Here is an 18,489-nt window from a genome sequence, read left to right on the forward strand (position 1 = left end):
CAACATAATGCAGAAGGGAAAGAGTGCGTTGTTTACTACATCTCTCGTACATTGGTTGGCTATGAACTCAATTACACACCTATTGGGCAAGCTTGCCTAGCAGTAATCTTGGCAGCCACTAAACTGAGGCACTATCTGTTAACACACAAGGTACAACTCATTACAAAGATTGATCCACTCAAGTATTTACTTAGCAAAGCAGCATTGACAGGCCGCTTGGCCAAATGGGTGATGATTCTAAGTGAATTTGACATCGAGTATGTGGACCGTAAGGCTATCAAATGACAAGTTATTGTATATCAGTTGGCTAAGGCACCAATCATAGGCGATCATCCTCTCATTTCCAATTTTTCTGATGAAGAGATATTCATGATCACAACAACACAACCATGGAAATTATACTTTGATGGTTCATACACTAGGCATGGCTCAAGGGCAGGCATTCTGTTTATCACACCTCAAGGTGATAGCATCCCGAAGTCTTACAGGCTCACATTTCCATGCACCAACAACATAGTAGAGTATGAGGCCTTGATCACAGGACTCAGGCTAGCTGTACAATGGAAGTTACAAGAACTACAAGTCTATGGTGACTCCCAACTGGTCATTCGACAAGCAACAGATGAATATCAGACCAAGGATGATAAACTCATGCCATACAAAAACATGGTGGAAAAATTAAAGGCATCATTTACTACTATCACCTTTGAACAGATACCAAGAGATCATAATCAAGTTGTTGACGCTATGGCTACCATCGCATCTCTCCTAGATCTTCTGTAGAATTCAACACGCTACGAGTTCTTGGTAGAACAACTTTGGATCCCTGCTTATGATATCCCTGAATCCGAGATGATATGCTACCTTGTTGGTTCTGAATCCCTATGGTACGGTGAGTTCTACAACTATCTCCGCAATCACACCCTTCCTCCTAACCAATCGAATAACCAACGCAAAACCTTCATTCGCCAAATTCCTCGATATACCATTATTGTCGAAACCCTATACCGATGCAGTCTTGATGGTACTCTCCTTCGATGTCTGGAACACGATGAGATAAAAAAGGCCTTGGAAGAGGTACGTGAAGGAATTTGTGGAACTCATGTAAGCGGTCCGTCACTAGCCAAGAAACTCTTGCGCAATGGATACTATTGGCCATCTATGGAAAAAGACTCCTACTACTTTGTCAGGAAGTGCAAAAAATGCCAAATTCATGGAGAACTAATACATGCACTGGCACAGGAACTGCAATCAATCATAACACCATGGCCTTTCTGTCAATGGGGCCTTGACCTTGTGGGTAAAATCCATCCATCTTCATCCAATGACCATAAATTCATTATTACCGCCACTGAATATTTCACAAAGTGGATCAAAGTTGTTCCACTTACCCAAGTTACCAGCAAGAAGATCACCTCGTTCATCCTCAATTACATCATCTACCGGTATGGTGTACCCATGTCCATCATCACAGATAACGGTCTCCCTTTCAAAAATCAGGATGTCTGTGAACTCTATGAGAAATTTCACATCCAACACCGCTTTTCCACTCCCTATTACCCACAAGGCAATGGTCAGGCTGAAGCATCAAATAAAAACATATTGAGGATCCTAAAGAAGGCAGTCAATGATGTCGGTCGTGATTGGCATGTTCAATTGAATCCAACACTATGGGCATATCGAACTAGCATTCGAACCCCTATAGGCATAACTCCATACTCATTGGTCTATGGCACAGAAGCTATTTTACCTATTGAAGTTGAGATACCATCACTATGTGTTTCCTTGCACAATCTCATCGATGATGAAGCATACAAAGTATCTCGACTTCAGGACTTAGAGCTACTTGATGAGAAGCGACAAGATACATACAATCACCTCAAAGCCTATCAACAGTGCATGAGCAGAAGCTATAATCATTAAGTTAGACCTCACACATTCAAGGTAGGTGATCTTGTTCTTCGAGAAAATCCTCATAACCAACCCAACCGAGAACATCAAGGAAAGTTTGAATCAAATTGGCCGAGTCCATATGTTGTCACTGCTGTATTTGGGTTCGAGGCATATCAGTTGGCTACATCAGAAGGAGAACCGCTAGCAGATCCGATCAACAACATGCACCTCAAATGGTTTTATACCTAAAAGCTATACAGAGCATCAGGCTCCCATATATATTGGCAAAAATACCAAAAACATCCAGATAAAATAACCTGAAGAAAATACAAAAACACCAAAAAGAGTAAAGAAAAATCATGCATCCAAATGGTGAACAACCACTCCGGTGGCACCTTGGGTAAGTGCGATGGTGAAAACCTGGCAAATAGGCTCCACTCATAAAAGCTATGGCTCCATTGTCTTTCAGACTTGTTGTGATCACATTCATTTCATCCACTCATCCATTCGTTCAAAGCCATGGCTTGTTATTGCTCTACAATTGAGGATAAGTACTTCTTGCGTCTTGCATCCCGCTTATTCATAGTCATGTCCTAAACTGGGGGCAATGCCCTTAACCTATTTGATGGAAGTGGATTATACATTTAATTCATTGGGTTCAACATTCAAAACTATCTCACAAAATCCAAAAACATTGAAAACAACCATCAAAATACCAAAAACATTGAAAACAATCATCAAAATACCAAAAACATTCAAAACAATCACAAAATCCAAAAACATGATAAAACATCAAAAAATCAAACAAAAACATGGCAACAACCTGTGCATACTCATCCAAGCAGATACAAAACAAACATTAAGCAATTCTCGCATGATGATCACTTCTCCAATCAACCAACCAACCAACAATCAACATCAACAATCAAACTATCTTCAACAAGGATGCATCCTTCCCTACCAAAACAAAGACAAAATGATGTTTTCTTTGACAAGAAAATTCTTTGTTAAGCTATCAAATACTTGGTTGATTTGTGAGTAATTCATTTGATTATCTATATTAGGATCTTACAGCATTGTTTGTGTATCGTCTGCACATTATTTTGATGAAGTTCTGGGGCATGTACTAATGGTGTCTACATGGGAAGTTCACTAAGCTACATGATCTTATGCAAAATGTAGTCGTAGATCACTACAGCTTGCTGACTACAATCTATACCTCGACCATATGAGCATGAACCATTACCAAGGATCCATATTCTTTATTCTTTATGTATTTACTGTTTGCTTACTGAACAATGCTCCTTCTTTGGTTCCTCCTCATCCAATTTGGATAAAGGTTTTTGTCTCTTATTAAGGTATGAACTTGTCTCAGGATATGATCAGCCCAAGATCAAGGAGGACGATCCAAGTCATGCATAAACAGAGATGATCCTTGTATGTTCCACAAGCAATACTTTGGTCAACTTGACCCATTATATCAATTCGTTTGTATTAACTTGCTATATCAAATCCATGTAAGAACTACTTTGGTCATCTTGAATCATTATGTCAAGATGCTTGTATTTTCTTACAACATTTTAAAGCTCAATGATGAAAATAGAGCACTATAGATCATCATTTTATCTCATCTGTTTATATATTGCATTCCATTGCATATCACCCATCCAGTCACTCATTCATATGTATGATTTGTATGCAAATGTGAATAAAGTTAAAATGTGCAGTTCTGCGATAATTGAGCTGGTCTTGGATACAAATCACGACCGAGTACTCTGATACATCATCAATGCATCATGCAAAGTCTCAAAAAAACCTTGCATTCATCATGGTCATATCATCATTACATTTAGTTGCATTTTTCATCAAGTACATTCATGTCATTTTAAAAAAATTAAATAAAAAATTGCATATAGTTCATTTAATTTATTGACATTAGTCTTCTTATATCATTTGCACCATTGCATAAACATGATGATTAGATTCATTCATATGATCAAATTATCCTTGATTGTATTAATCATTTACTATGCATTCATTTAGTGTCAGTTATCAATTATCATTTTATCATCCTTTATTATCCTTTATCATTTATCGTTGCATCCATTCCTTTATCTATTCATTAGTTAAAAAGTGCATTCATTCATCCATTATTAAGTGTCTTATTATGCTCATTTTAGGATTCATTTATGTTGCATTCATTATCCTTTTTTAATTGCATTAAGGTGCAGTTATTAAACCAGAAGTTGCATTATCATCACATTATCATTTTTACTTAATCATATTTAGGCATTTAAAATCATAAAACCATTTGTCTCCAAACATTGGTTCCTACCATTTTATATATCCATTATACATATGCATTCGTTTAGACATCATCATATAAACATTTTTAATTTACATTTTGTTTATCCATATTACATTCATCTAAAAAAACATCTAGATGCATATCCATACATAAACCATTCATTCTTTGCATTAACATCATTACATATCATTATCTAACCATTCATTCAAAATATTGTATGCATCATTTCGAATATATCAAACAGGAAACACCAAAATCCTGTTCATAAATCATCATGAACATACATCATCATCATGGCATTACACACATAAAGCATTACATCAAACAAAACATGTACACATGTATAAGCCTGCATTCATATGTCAGTATCCAACATCATAAATCATCATAAACACATGCATATAGGAATCATCTCATAAATGCATACATATACATGTATCCATCTAAGCAATACACTCATAAAAACACCTTCCTGCATAGCATCCATACATCACAATATGCATATAATCAAAATATGGGATCTCCTCATATATATCATCTCATGTATCAGAGTACAATAAAGTCTACAAAATCAGCTACCAAGAGCCATCCAAGACATAGTCCAAAATAACAATACAAATATATATATGCAGAATGCTCTCTCAGATGCCACTCTGACCAGATGCTGCACCACCATCGCCACCTGCTCCCCCACTAGTCCCCGCACCATCTGATCTATCTCTCTGTGGAGGCCCCATCAAAACCCCACTAGCTCCTACACCCCTTGACCTATCTCTCCATAGAGGACCCATCACACCCCCACTGCTCTGCATCCTCTGGGATTGCTCTGATCTGGCTTGTCGCATCTATGAATAGCTCAGTGCTCGCTGACTAGATGGTACCACTTGCTCATATAGGCCCTGCCAATAATCAACCTCTCCACCTTCTCTCCGTACCTCCCTCACCAATGCCTCTATAGATGGCCCCTGTCCCTGTACTCCCTCCAAAATCCTCACTCTCTCCTGCAACTGGACCACCCTGTCAATAGCCTGATCTCTCTCTCGCAGCACCATAGTCAGCTCTGACTCTCATGCAAATAGCTGCACATCTCTCGCTGCAACCTCTGCCTCCAAATCCTCCACCCGTGTCTCAACTGCTGTTAGTCGAGTATGCAAATGTGCTAGCTCCCGAGGATCACCACCCCCTGTCGCTCCCTCCCCTATCTCCATAGGTGCCTCTCCAATAGCTCCCTCCCCTCTGTCCATCAGGATCTCCCTCTCCATACTTCGGCCACCTAATCTGACTCCTCCTAGCACCAACGACCCCTGTGATATCCGCAGTGGCAATCCACCTCTCCCTCTCCGCTGGACCTGACCACCTAAGCCACCTAAACCACCACCTCCACCATCTCCTCCTCCTCCTCCCCCTCCTCCCCCACCTCCACCGTCTCCTCCTCCACCCCCACCATCTCCTCTCCCTCCTCCACCTGCTATCAGTCCTCGCCCTCCTCCCCTCCTTCGTCTTCGTCCCCTCTCATCCTCAAAAGCAGGAACCGACTCTGCTAGATTAGATATCCATAGAATCAGATGAGCTGCCATATACTATGTATACTCATCTGACACCCCAGCATCCACCACCCTTGGCCGTATATGCCATGGCCTTGCCTGAAGCATCTGGAACTCTGCCAATGTCTGATCATAAGGAAGTACTGGCCCCCATGCATATCTCTCTCGGACCACTCTGGCGTACTCTCCTGATCCTCTCGGCAATCCCTATTGCCACCTGAACTGTTTCATCACCCTGCCCGACACCTATCTCTTTACATCATAACATGTCTGCCCAATGAGGAATCGGGTCATGAATACATATGACAATGCCTCTGCATCATCCTCCCAGGGCTTGCACTCAATGTAGGGTCTCCAAATCACTGCATCCATGTCATCTAATGCCTACCGCCACCACTCTAACTTTCCCAGGTGGGGTTGATGTTAGAGTATTCGGGTATTTACTTGATTAATTAAACATTCTTTGTTTAATTATTTAAGTTCCCTTTATCTCTATTACACTTAAGCTAACTTTAGGTGCATATAATTAATTGTTTTAATTAATTATTATGTGCAAACCTAGGTTTTCCCTTTTTAGGGTTTCTTGACCTATTAAAGGTTGAGTTCTTTCTTTTCATTGTAAGAATCACATTACATATTTTTGTGAATATTGAGCTCTCTCTTTTTTGAGCATATTCTCTATGTTTTGTATGTTCTTCAGATTTTGCTTCATTGCTTCTCCTTGTAACAGGTTATTCGGCTTGCAGAAGATCTTCAGGCTCATGTGGTGTTGTATTTTCTCAACTCCTACATGGTATCAGAGCTCCAGACCTGCTGCTTCCTGTTCGTCTTCTGAAGAATTTGGAGCTACGAGGGTTAGATCTGATTTTCCGGTTTTGGTTGCATCAGATCTGTGTGTCTTCTGTTTTTTATTTTGGAATAGGGGTATTTTTTTTTCGGTGCACTTTGAGCCCAAACGGACCTCACCGTTGAGCTCGTAGCGCCCAAAAACCCCTATTTCCATATAAAATTCATCCGATTTGGACACAGTTGCACCAGAAGGCAAATTTTTTTTATGCCCCAAGGCCGTACGGCCCCAGGGCATGCAGACCGAGGCAAATCCAAAAAAAAAAAAAAAAAAGGTTGTTTGTGTTTAACGGCGGGCGCAGCCAGTTTAAAACGCAGCGCCGCCCAGCGGTCACTGCCCGGCCGCCGCCGCCGGCGGTCACCACCGGTCGCGGCCAGGCAGCTCCCGCCACGCCGCAGGCGACGCCCGCAGCCACCGCGCCACCCGCGCTCCGCCGCCCGTGCCCAGCCCGCGCCTTGCCCACGTGCCGCCGCCGCCGCCACTGCACCGCCCCTGCGCCGCTGCCCCCTGCGCCCGCCCCTGGTCGCCCAGAGGACCAGGGGCTTATTTTTTTTAAGCCCTTGAGGGCTTAAAGGGCCTATTTGGGCTTTTTTGGAGCAGTTTTACTAAATCGGGTATAACTCGGGCATTTTAGCTTGGATTTTCGAATGAAAATAGGCGTTGGAAAGCTGGTTCCGAGCCCGATCTAAAAGATGCAGATCTTTTTTTCTGATTTTTCCGTTTTGCAGTGTTTTTTGCCAGTCGAAGTCAGAACAAGTTTTTTGCACTCCAGGAGCCATATCTTTTGCATACGGACTCCGTTTTTTGCAAACGAATAGGCGTTGGAAAGGGGTTTCTGTGCTCTTTCCAGATCTATCATTTATTTTTCCAGAATCTACACCAGGTACATTTTATTCAGTACTTTGTGTTTTCACACATCTGTCACTTACTTGGACGTTTCAGACTTGGAAATGATTTGTTTGCATGGGATGGCTTTATTTGATCTGCTTTATCAGTATTAAAGTCATTTAGTCTCAGATTTGTTAATTTGAAGAGTTATCATGGGTTTTTCTACTCACCCTTCAGTTGTATTTCTAGAACGGGGTAATTATGAGTCATGGGCAACAGGCATACTTACACACTGTAGGTGGCTTAATATTTTGCCTTATTTGTATGATCTCATACCTGAACCAGCAACTTTAGAGAGAACACTAGCTTGGGATATCATTAGAAATCACATAGTAGGAATTATTTTGTCTAGTGTTGATTTTGACACTGTGTGGGCTATATCGGGCATTGATTGTCCTCACTCACTTTGGACACGTCTTTGGGAGATCTATGGAGACCCCAGTCTTTCTCCATTCCCAAAGGATCCTGCTTCAGATTGTCTTGTACCCATTGGTTGGAGAGATAACACACCTTTTGATCATGATACTTTAAAGGAACTTCAATATTTAGACACCCTTACATATTCCGATGAGTCAGAGGATTGTCTCACAGTTCCTACTCTTCAGACTGAGATTATACATGTATCAACATCATCTCTTTTTGTTCCTGATCAGTTTGATATTGCCTCTTCTTTGGCTCCTATTGATTCAGCTAAGCAGGACATCACACATCTTTCAGACATGGCTACTTGGGATTCTTATCTTGCAGGCATTTCATCTTTGTTTGTAGAGTCCTATATTGCAAACTTGGAGGATTACTTTGAGGATTTTCAGCTCCTCTTTTTTGACAGCCATATTCCAGCTGTTAGCCCACCATCATCTGTGCATTCAGAGGTTGCAGTTTTTGAGTCTTCAGTTCAGTTTGGATTTGACATCTTTTGTTTCAGTTCAGACAGAGGGATTCTTCAGCATCCTATTATGGCACACATCTTGAGACAGATTGATTCTTCTCTCTTCACAGGGTTTCTTCATCTTCGTCCTTTGGATCCATTTCTTCCCAAGGGGAGGAATATTATATGTCGCTTCAGGATCTCTTTCTGGCTTCTACCTCAGGCATCCATATGTGCGACAAGAGTTTCTTCATTGTGGGGGGGACTTCTAGTCTCTTTCTTTTTCTCCTATGGAGACCATTGTATATGTACTTATATGATAGAAGTTGTCTATGGGGGGTATCATGTTATCCACCTCCTATCCTTCTGTTATTAGTGCATTTATTTCTTTCATCTCTTTTTGGAGTAGAGTTTTTCCCATGAGGTTTTCTCTATTTCTCCACTTTACAGAGATTTGGTTGTAATTGGGTACCTGATTAGGCCTTGTTGCCGGGACCCAAGTTTACTTTCTTGCATTGTAGTTACCTTTGCTTTCTTGCACATGTTTGTAACTGCACTTTTGCTCATCTTAAGGGGGGGTGTTAGAGTAAAGGTTTTAATTTAATCATGTTGATTAAATTACCTTTATTCCTCTCTTAAGATTTCACTTTAGTTTGCATTTGTGACATTTAATAATTATATTAATTATTAAATGTCTACCTATTAGGGTTTCTTTTAGGGTTGCACAATATCCTTTTATAAGGATTCATCATTGTAATTTATCTCTCTTGGATGAATACATTTTTCAGCTTTCAGAGCACCCTTGCTTGTTTGTCTCCATCTCTTCTTTCTGTGACAGGTTATTTGCATGCAGGTGATCTTCGGGGTCTGTGAAGTTGGCTTTCTCAACTTCTACAGTTGACTCATCATACCACTGTACATGAACATATAGGGCTGATCAATGACCCGAAATCTTAGACTCACTGGTCGAGTCACCGGTAAGTGCTCCCATGCCCAAATGTGTAGCAACATCACTCCCACTGCCAAGGAGCCTCTCCCGCGGTACGCTACCTCATGCAGCTCCTGATACATGTGCACTAACACGCACGGTCCCCAAGCGAATTGGGTCCCCTCTGTCATCATCAGCTCTATAACATGTCCCCACCCAACAGCCAAACCATGCGATCGCCTATCAGGACATAGTAGCCCTCCCACAATCCCAGATAAAACTGTTGGCAATGGCTCGTACAAAGCAGCAATATCCTCCCAAGCTATGGAGCCATCATCAATGTACACGTCCTCATAAAAAATTCTCTGTATCGCTAGAGTCCCCCATGATCTATCATAAGTAACCAACTCACCTCGAATAAGAATATGCAGGATGTGCCACACATCCTCCAATGTCACCATCATCTCCCCCTACGCTAAGTGAAACATGCAGGTCTCACTATGCCAGCGCTCTGCCAAGGCTGTAATCAAACCGTGATTCATCCAAATCACGGGCATATGCATCACATCATACAACTCAGTCACTGCAATACAATCAATCTCAGCCTTTGTCAATCGATCGCGTAACCATTGTGTAGTTGGATGTCTCTCACGCAACTGTAACACGCATAGATCCTCCTACACACGAGCATCCATCTATCATCATCAGTTGTTTTGTTTTCAAACTTTCTTAAGTTTAAACCTAGACTATCAACAGATACTTTGATCAAGTATTTTCAAGTCTCAATAGGTAAGCAATCATGGCACACCTAGACTTCAACAAGCATTTATCCTAATGACCTAAGTCTCATCAGACTGCTAAGGTTCAAAACAACTCCCACTTCACATCCCTATCCATCCATCCTTGGCATCGGGAGATTTTTTCACACAAACTGGGGCATCTATTATCTTGCAAACAAAAGCGCTATTTTGCAAACAAAAGCGCTACTTCTTGACAATAGCACTCAAACCCTCACAAAAGCGCTTAATCAACTATGTAAAAGCGCTAAAACTACAAACGCACTACAACAACTATGCAATAGCGCTACTTAAAGACAAAAGCGCTCAATTGACCCCTCAATAGCGCTCAAAAAACAAAAGTGCCTAAACATGCCTACAATAGCGCTAGTATTTTCAACAACGCCCAAACAACAACACAATAGCGCCATTGCGGCACAAAAGCGCTAGTTAATTGGACAAAAGTGCCAAAACATAGTTTCAGTGCTATTGTCCTGACTCAACTTGGACTCAACAAAAAACATATAAAAAATGCATGAAATCCAAAATTTTAAATTTGCATACCGCTGGTTCATAGTCGTCTGGCCGCTGGAATCGACGAACTCGCTCGAAACGGTGCTCTGCAATAAGTACCGACATCTTGACTGTTGCTCGCTCCTCTCAAACATCACTATCAGAGCTCTGGTTTCACACTGGTCGCGGTAACAAATGATCATGTTTTCACCCCTTTCTCCCCATTTAAACCCTTTGCAATCACCGTAACTTTCCCCCGCTCACCGCCGTGGTTCCCGTATACTTCCCAAGCCTCCCATGTCTCCATTTTACCTCTGATTTCTTCTATTTTTCACCTGCGTTGCTAACTTCTTCTCTTCTACCACCCTGCCAATTTTCATTCTTTTTCGAGAGATCGCCCGATTTTTAAAAAAAATTCGGCTCATCTCTCGAGGGGGCATACCACCCATTAAATTAATATTTTATGGGGCATTTCTTCACACCTAATTTTTCTTTCTTTGAAACAATGTGATAAACCGCACCATCTCAAAGAGGGGCAAATGTAGTCATATAAATCTGTCCATTCTAATTAAATGAATATTTGCTATTTATTTAATTAAAAATCCACTAACCATGAGTTAATTAAATTAACATTTAATTAATTCATCTTCAAACATTATCCTATTAATTAAATAAATTATTTAATTTATTTTAATTAATTCATTCAACCAAATTCACAATCAATTAAATGAATAAATCATATTTATTTCATTTAATCCTCTATTTTCTCTTTTAAATAAATTAAATAAAACATTTATTTAAATCATTTATCCCCCCCCCACTTGCATTTTCCTACAAATGCAACTTGCACACATTTATTGAAATAAATTAATTTATTTTAAATAAAAATCCTATTTTCCCTCACCCACCAAACCCACTTGCAAATTTAATCCCCTTCTAGATTCTTCTGACCCCTTCCTAAATTAGCCTAATCCATTTCCTAATTATTGTCACATTCCTAAGCAACATGGAGTCACTTCTCAAAGACTTCAAAGTCTTTGAAAAATATTTAATGCTTTGTGTGTTCAACAATTTAACCTCTAAAGTCTTCCAAAACCACTAATGGCTCTTACATGACCATTAACGGTTCTTACATAACCATTTATGGTTATTTCAACTTGCACTCATGTGTCTCCTCAAGCATTTATTGCTTTGACCATGTTTATCCCTTTTGCCTTTGCACAAGAGTTTATCCATTGGATAAAAGCTTTATTCTTTGAATAAAGAATTTATTCACTCAACCCAACCTTGACCTTAACTCGTAAGGTCATGTCAAGCATTTAATGCTTATTCCCTCTCCTCTCAACCTATCTCACATTGACACTTGTCATCCTGGGATTGGGTTGAAAGCCCTCACATGGATCTCAAAATATTCAATCCTGACCCTTGTTGAGATTACTCAATCTCAACCATCCATTGCTCCATTTTTCCTATAAATAGAGCTCATTTCTTCATAATCCAGATCCTAAAAAAACTTGTAGGCATTTAAGCTATAGTGAATTCTAGAGAGCATTTAGCATAAACTACTAATATCTTGTCATTTTGGTTAAAATAAATCATTTTTAGTATCAATAGCATAGTATTAGCTTTTTATTCACATTTAGAGCAAATACTTCAAACTGAAACCTCCATAAGCATCCATAGTGCAAAAAGCTGCTAAGAGCTACACTAGTTTGGAACTTGGAGAGGAGAGGAACAAAGGAGAAGGAGCCAAGAGTATGGCAGAAGGCATTTGGAGATGTCTTCTTGCATTTACATTTGTAGTTAAATGTTTTACTTTGTTCTTGGTGTCTCTTTTGATATGACTGCTTAGGTTGATCTTTGGTTAAATAACACTAACTTTAACACTTGTTTCTTGTTGTTTGTGTGTTATACTACCACAGGTTTTGATCTAACACTTTCCCTTTTTGCAGAGCATCACATAGTTGATTCAGAAAGAGTCGTAGGGGGGAAGAACCAGTAAGAAAACCCCCTACCATTGCTCCAATAGAAAATACAAAAAAGCCAACCACACTGGTTGAAATGCTAAAAAGCAAGGAGAAAGCAACCAAAGGAGAAAAAAAGCCTGTTGGACCAAAGGCCTAGACAGAAATTGGTACAAGGAAATTAGGATTCTTCTGAATTTGGGTTTGGGTCCTCGGTACCGGGAGCAGGAGCAACAGTTGCATCCAAAATTACCAGAAATCATTCTCGCAAGCTGCATGGGCCAGTGATTCCGCTTTCTCCCAAGGGTGACAATCATCATCTGGAATCCATTCTTCTCCACTGCCAAGCCCCCAAGAGTTGCCTTCAACTATGTCACCGTTGGCCATAATACCAAGGTCTTCTCTTCCTGCAAGCCCTTCCTCTTGGATATAGGTGCATCTCCAGGAAGCCATGAAGTCAGGCTATATACCGACAATATTGCAGAGGAACTTAATATTTCTGGTAATAATGGGCCAGGAGGCTTCCAAGGCATTGAAGTCAAGAGAGCTTACAATCACCATTTTTTGCACCTCTGCACCATTTCCCAAACTCATATAATAGTTTTGGGGAAAGGGCAATCTGAGATTGCCATCAACATTATCCAAAACTGCATCAATCTCCCCAAGAAATCGATGCTCAAACACCATTTGGGTGAGAAGCTTCGCCCTTTGCTTGCTAGTCCCCATGTAGAGCAGCATGGCTAGGAAGAAAGTTAGAATGTTTGCATTAGCTCTATATCTATGGTATGCATTAAGGAATTCCTCCCCCAAAATCCTTTTAACACAATGTAGAATCAAAGGGTGACTCAAGGAGAGAACCGATTGCAGGCGCTTATCAAAGATTTTGCTTAGGAATGTCATATGACGACAAGTTGCCTCCAACAAAATTGGTGTTTCCATTGTAAGAAGCAGAGCAAGAAATGGGAAGAGTTTGATGTGTTTAAAATAAGAAAGTCATCCTTTATTTATCTCGCCAGCTCAAAATGGTTGAGGAGCTCGAGGGCTTAGCTAAGCGAGCCAAATTAATTCGCACAAATAAGGTACATTTTAAGCATGGCCCCTTAATCATAATTGATTGCCTCTTTGATGCCAGTTTCTGTCTGGCTTTACCGTATCTAAAAGTAATGATGCAAATTAGATATCTTTTGATAGCATCTAAACCGAAGCTCAAGTTAATGACCCTGATGGGGTCACACTACCGAAACCAAATAGAATACCAGTTGGGGGTAGTCAAGAGGCTGGTAAGAATACATCTCCTAACGAGAACTACCAACCGGTAAGGGCTAAGCCATAGGGGGAACAGATATCCCTTCTTAGGACCCGATGTAACACTTCAGCCATAATAATTATCATAATCAAAATATAGATGTGCCTCCATCCGAACCAGGTATCTGGAGAGAGACCCAAATGCAACCACTTATCAGAAATTTGCTAGAAAATCATTCTGATGGCAACAACAAAGGCGCTGGAGTAACTCCGAAGAAATCCTAAACCGAAGCATAAAAATTACCGGTTGGGGGGAAAGGTGCAAGAGGCCTATGTAAACAAAGGCAACACTAACCGGTAAAGATCGAAAAGCGGAGACTGATTCCCTTACCGGTATGAACCACAAAGACCACCATCAAAGGAGAATGATTAATTATTATTTATGTTGTTAATAATTTATATAGATTAAATTTAACCTTATCTTTAAACCTAACCCTATCCCTAATTAGATCTTTAAATATAAATATAACCCTAACCCTTATTTTAACTCTCTCTAACCCTAATCCTAACCCTTAACCTTACTCATTACGTAGCCATAATTCTAACTCTAACCCCAACTCTACCCCTAAGTCAAATTCTCTCTCAATTGCAACACCGACCTTAATCCTAACCCAAATCATAACCCTTATTGTAAAACTAACTTTAACTATAATTTGAACCCTAACACTAACTTTATCTTTAACGCCAACCCTAATCCTAACCATTATTCTCTCTGACTGTAACCCTAACTCTAGCTATAACACTAACTCTAAACCCTAACCCTAACCTTGAAGCTATAACACTAACTCTAAACCTTAACCCTGCCATAATAATAACCTTAACCTTAACACTAAACCCTAACCATAATTCTAATACTAACCAAAATCCTAAAAGTAATCCTAAATCCTAACCCTAACCATAATCCTAAAAGTAATCCTAAATCCAAACCCTGACCATAATTCTAAATGTAAACCAAATCCTAACCTTGGTGCTAACCCTAACTGTAGCCCTAAGAATGATGTAAACCTTAAACTTGACCATAATACTAACATTAACCATGACCCTATCTAAAACCATAATACTGACCATTAAATAAAGTTTTATATTACCATTAAATAAACTTTAATATATCATACATTTTAGTATAGGCTTTAATCTTGCAACACATACTATTAAAAATAGTCTAAATGGATATATAAAATTTCATATATCTCCGCGTAATAATATAATATAAACTCTAAACATAATCAAAACACTAACAATAAACCCTAACCATAACCATAAACTTAACCTTAATACTAAACCCTAACCACAACCCTAACCCTAATTGTAATAAAAAATTTAGCCCTAACCACAATCCTAAACCTAAACCAAACTTTAACCTTGATGCTAACCCTAACCATGATATAAACCCTAACCATTATAATAACCTTAACCCTAAAACCTAACCCTAATCATAATCCTAATCATAACCCTAACACCTTGACCATAATAGCAACCTTAACCCTAACCCTAACCATAAACTAAACCCTAACACTAAACCTTAACCATAATCCCAACAGTAATCCTAAATCGTAACTCTAACCATAATTCTAAACCTAAACCATACCCTAACCTTGATGCAAACCCTAATCGTAGCCCTAACAATGATGTAAATCTTAACTCTAACCATAACACTAACCTTAACCCCAAACCCTATCTGTAACCATAGTACTAACCATTAAATAAAGTTTTATATTATCATTAAATAAAGTCTGATATATCTTACATTTTAGTATATGCTTTAATCTTGCAACACATATATATTTATTAAAAATACTCTAAATGGATCTATATTAAATTTCATACATCTTTGCATAATAATATAATAATATTGTAATACTATAATATAATTCAATTCAAGAAAAAAGATACTGTATAATTATATATTGTGTTTATTAAATATTTTCCATGTCACACTACACGACTACCACTAGCATATATATCTTAAATTTAAATTTAATCAAATATAAAATACATCGAGAGATATCCTATTTGACTTTAGGTATAAAATTGATTAAAAATAGGTGCCTCGAGAGGATATCTTTCGGTGTATTTTATATGGATTAAATTAAAGATTAAGATATATATGCTAGTGCTAGTATAGGTTTAATTTTCAAATTTTACTTGGGTTAAAAATAAAGAGTAATAGAACAAAACACTTTTTTGTGGGCAAAGAACAAGGGGCACAATCCTATCCTAACACCTTTGGATTTGTGCCTTTTAAAATTTTCTAAGCATTCTATGAACCAGTGAGACTACATTTTTGAGGAGCCGCATCCTCAGATTTGTTTGGCATTAAGACCCTTATAGCTCCATTTGTCATCCTATCTCCCTCTTGAGTATGTTTTCAACTAACCGATTAGACCCTATCCTTTTCATCCACCTTATCTATTTGTGATCTCCTTATCTCTCCAAGCTCCATTTGTCATCCTATCTCCCTCTTGAGTATGTTTTCAACTAACCGATTAGACCCTATCCTTTTCATCCACCTTATCTATTTGTGATCTCCTTATCTCTCCAAGTCAGCACGCCACCTTATCACTCCATTGTTCTTGGGAATGGACTGGTCAAACATCGACCATCATCACCTTATCACTCCATTTGACGTTCCTTCCACCATCTGCCCCTTAATAGGCCTTGGCACTCCACACCTCCACTCCTTTCACCCTCTATCGTCCCCTCCTTATCACTCCACCACCAATCTTCTGCTATCAGGGATAAGACCCTCCTCTATGTTCATTACCTTCCCCTTCGTTTATCTCCACCGTTGCCATCTCCTTGCCTACTAGCTCCAGCCTTTCTTCCTCCCCTCCTCTTCCCTCCTTCCTCCTCTATCACCTCCTCACCACCTCTGCGCCACCCTGCGATCAGTCCAAGCGCCTACCGCATCATCACCTGCTCCTTCCATCCTTCGTGACCTTTCTCTGTTGTTTTCGCCATCTCCTACATTGACCATCGTAGCCGCCTACCATCAACCATTGAATTTGCCACAAGGGAGCTCAACGGTCAACAACAACTTGGCAAGGGCGGGGACTCGAACACAGGACGGTTGAGACACAATGGTTTGCAGCCACCATTGCGTTGCGGGCTCATGCTCTTTATGTGCTTTTAATTTTACTAATATAATTCAAATTCATTTGAATTTTCGGTATGACTAGATGGTATAAAAATTATTAGTTCCTGCCTGCAGGAAACTATAGCGGAGGCTATTTTCGCTAACCCATTATTAATCTGCGCCAAAACAACCAATCACATTTAGTTTTGTTGCAAAGATTTTCATGTTTCCTTGGTTCCTGGCCGGAAAAGATGCAAATTATTTAGACGAATTTTTATCATCAAGTTTTTTGGCATTGGCATATTGGATACATTGGTGGTTTGTAGGGGTTTGCAGGGCTTTGTGCAGTTCTCAACAAGAGAGAACACACATCTCCAGAGGCTGCAGGGCCCGTCAAATCAGAGTCCTGACGGTTGCTTCAAATAGATGGCAACCCATAAAAGATCCCAGAAAAGACTTGTAGAGATCAGATCTATGGAAAACTGAGTACGAGCGCGAGAAACAAAGCATGCAAGCATATGGCTAGTAAGTTTTCATTTTGGGCATGTTACAGTTTTTTAATTTGAATTTTTCATGATTATTCCTAATTTTTGATGGGCAAGATGCTTTTCCCCAACGATCTTTTTTTCTTTTTCTTGTCTTAAAAATCTTCGGTAAAATTGCAGGCATGCATTTCCCCGTCTAGGTAGTTGTGGCCTGCAAGGGCTTTGTGTGGCATTTTGTTTAGGAGAAAGCGTGCCTGCTATAGGTATTACTCCCACCGGACTCATCAATTGCCACATCCATTGAACTGTAATAAAATAAGTAAATCCACTCCTTCTGAAACAAAACTACTATACGCGGGCAGGTTCTGACTGAGAAAAGGAATACATTCTTCTGGGCAATCTTGAAGAGGATTAAAGAGGATGACGAACATTTTATGTATGATTTCCTGAGTAAATTTAGGGTTTCTTTACAGTTTTCTCTGCCTTGCTCTGACACGCAAAATTCTTGGGCTGATTCACTCCTCTCTCTGGACCAAAGCCTCTCAAGAAAATTACATCCCCTCTTTTGAAAATTGAAAGCCCAAATAAATCCCTTAAAGCATTTAGGGTTTTTTACAGTTTTTGAAATTTATGTGATTCGAAATTCCAAACCAGACACAATGATGTTTTACGTATGGAACTTTGTCTAAGCAGGTTGTGAGTGAGACTATCCCTACTCTTCAAAAGATTAAAAAAACTGAAAGGATTCGATACATTGGCATCTGGAATTTTCTTTTTTTTGTCTTTTGTACATTTGATGAGCAATTAGTTGGGTTCTATATTGAATCATTCTGCTCTGTATAAAAATTTATCATAGAAATAAAACGTTAAACATGAAACAATGCATTTTGTATTCAATTGGCATGTATATTTGTTTGCTTGGTCACATTTGTATAAGAAGGGTTTTTCTTGTATTTGGGCTTTCTTTTTTTATGCATAACACAACTGTGATATAGTTGTTTGATTTTTTCCCTAAAAACATATTTCAACTCAAAGCTATTGTTGCGTTGTCATATCTCTCAAAAGTCCAATTATAAATGTGAAATCCTGTCATT

At 39.3% G+C, this 18,489-nt stretch overlaps 1 long non-coding RNA gene across 1 annotated transcript; it reads left to right on the top strand.

Annotated features, from left to right (window-relative positions):
* Positions 1–16,136: 16,136 nt before the first annotated feature.
* Positions 16,137–18,153, top strand: LOC131031113 (uncharacterized). Its single transcript, XR_009102976.2, has 2 exons — positions 16,137–17,435; positions 17,576–18,153. It is a non-coding gene; the product is annotated as an uncharacterized LOC131031113 (long non-coding RNA).
* Positions 18,154–18,489: the final 336 nt, after the last annotated feature.

The sequence above is a fragment of the Cryptomeria japonica genome, chromosome 7 (assembly GCF_030272615.1).
Source record: "Cryptomeria japonica chromosome 7, Sugi_1.0, whole genome shotgun sequence".
Classification (NCBI taxonomy): domain Eukaryota; kingdom Viridiplantae; phylum Streptophyta; class Pinopsida; order Cupressales; family Cupressaceae; genus Cryptomeria; species Cryptomeria japonica.